This window comes from Engraulis encrasicolus, chromosome 1 (assembly GCF_034702125.1).
Source record: "Engraulis encrasicolus isolate BLACKSEA-1 chromosome 1, IST_EnEncr_1.0, whole genome shotgun sequence".
NCBI classification, from domain to species: domain Eukaryota; kingdom Metazoa; phylum Chordata; class Actinopteri; order Clupeiformes; family Engraulidae; genus Engraulis; species Engraulis encrasicolus.
The window spans coordinates 19,942,049-19,944,089 of NC_085857.1; positions in this window are offsets into that span (position 1 = coordinate 19,942,049).

Below are 2,041 nucleotides of genomic sequence, written 5' to 3' on the forward strand. Positions count from 1 at the left end.
TTGGCAACTACCGAAGTTGCTAATAGGCTAACAACTTCTCTTTTGAGAAACTCACCTCAGCCTTCTTTACATGTATGAGGATCATTTTTTAAACTGATATATTTTTTTATCAGTTACGTAACATACAGTATTTTGATGTCATTTACGTGGGGTTTTTTTTCAAATTTAAATCACCATTATTACATTTTTTGATGATTTAAAAAAAAGTTTTAGAGAACTAAAACTCGAAAGGATGCATTTGCAAACAAAAAGTATCCATATACGTGTAAACAGGATGTAAGATGTGTATCTGTGTCTACCCAGGCTGGACTGGCCATCTGGCATAGCTGGCATTTCGCAGTGGGCCTGCTCTCTCTTGGGCCCCTATTTCCAGAAATATATATATTTTTAAACGGAAATAGGGGCCCACGAGGGTGCGGGGCCCACCAGTGAGCCAGTTCTGCGCTGCTAATTACGAGGGGCCCTTTAATCCAAAAGTGCCCGGGCCCTATTTCTCCTCCAGACCAGCCCAGGGTGTCTACTGCCTCTGCCTAAGTTCTTGGAAGCCCCAGACATCACCTTGTGCTGAGCCACGCAGGTTAATCTGTACTGGGAGGAGGGAACATGATATCCTCCCTCATGTGCTGCTAGTGTGCACAGCACAGAACCCTGCAGGCTATATCCATTTGAATCTGGGATTGGTAACCTGGATCTGAAAGCTGCATCGGGGGCAGGACTGGACATGCAAGTCTGCATATGGAACATGCATATATCCATGCCAAGTCTAATTGTTTGTTTGTTTGGGTTTTTTTTGGTTGAAGCAGTTGGTTAAAGCTCACACTTCCTGACGTTTCACCTGGGAGCAGGACAGACAAATAACCAGATAAAAAGAAAAAACTCACAGGGGAGCAAAAAAAAAAGAGTAGAAGAGTACTTTTTCTCTTTTATCCGTTTGTTTTAAGTCTCCCATCATCAGTCTATACAACTACCAATGATCCACAGGCAAAAGTCCCCACACTAGATGACAATCACCAGCCCGAACTATAAGCAGTCAGCCACAGTCACAGCCACAGCCACAGCCTCCTCCATGGCAGATGGTCCCTTTGGTGGGCGCAGCTGGAGCATTCAGCCCAGACCCAGGCCTCCACCTGCCCCCTTTCAGCTCCACCACCTCCACCACCACCACACAGCCACCACAACCACCACCGCTGAATGCATGTATGTAGATATGAAAAGCTCTTTTTGAAATGCGGTTTTCACGGATCATTTCTTTAATCTGATGTTAAGACCAAATAATGGTCACTGATATTTTCATACCAGATTCAGACCAAATATTTATTTTCATTTGACTGATGTTAGCTGAGATACACATTTCATTTTTCAATATGTTTTTTTTTTTTTAATGAATGGATATATTTCATTTTGGAAAATAGCTCTTCGTGTACAGTCTGTTGATTTAGGTGGATGTGTGATATGTATAAAGTGATTAAAGGGGATAAAATGGACACCTTCATTTCCTTTGAGATCAGTGAAATATTAACATATACGCTATTAACATATAGGCTACGCTACCACTGTTACTGTTACTCTACCCTCCCTCATCTTACCTCAAACAGCCACGTGCACACTTGTCTGTCAGGCATACCCATGTGCATGCACACATAGGCTTAAAATGTACACACACACACACACACACACACACACACACACACACACACGCGCACACACACACACACACACACACACACACACACACACACACACACACACACACACACACACACACACACACACACACACACACACACACACACAAACAGTCTGTCTGTCTCTGTCTCTCTCTCTTTCTCTCTCAGACACACAACCACACCCCACGCACATACAGACAATAGACGCACACACACACACACACACACACACACACACACACACACACACACACACACACACACACACACACACACACACACACACACACACACACACACACACACACACACACACACACACACACACACACTCTCCCATCAGCCGCAACCAATTGTCCCGGCTAGACAATGGC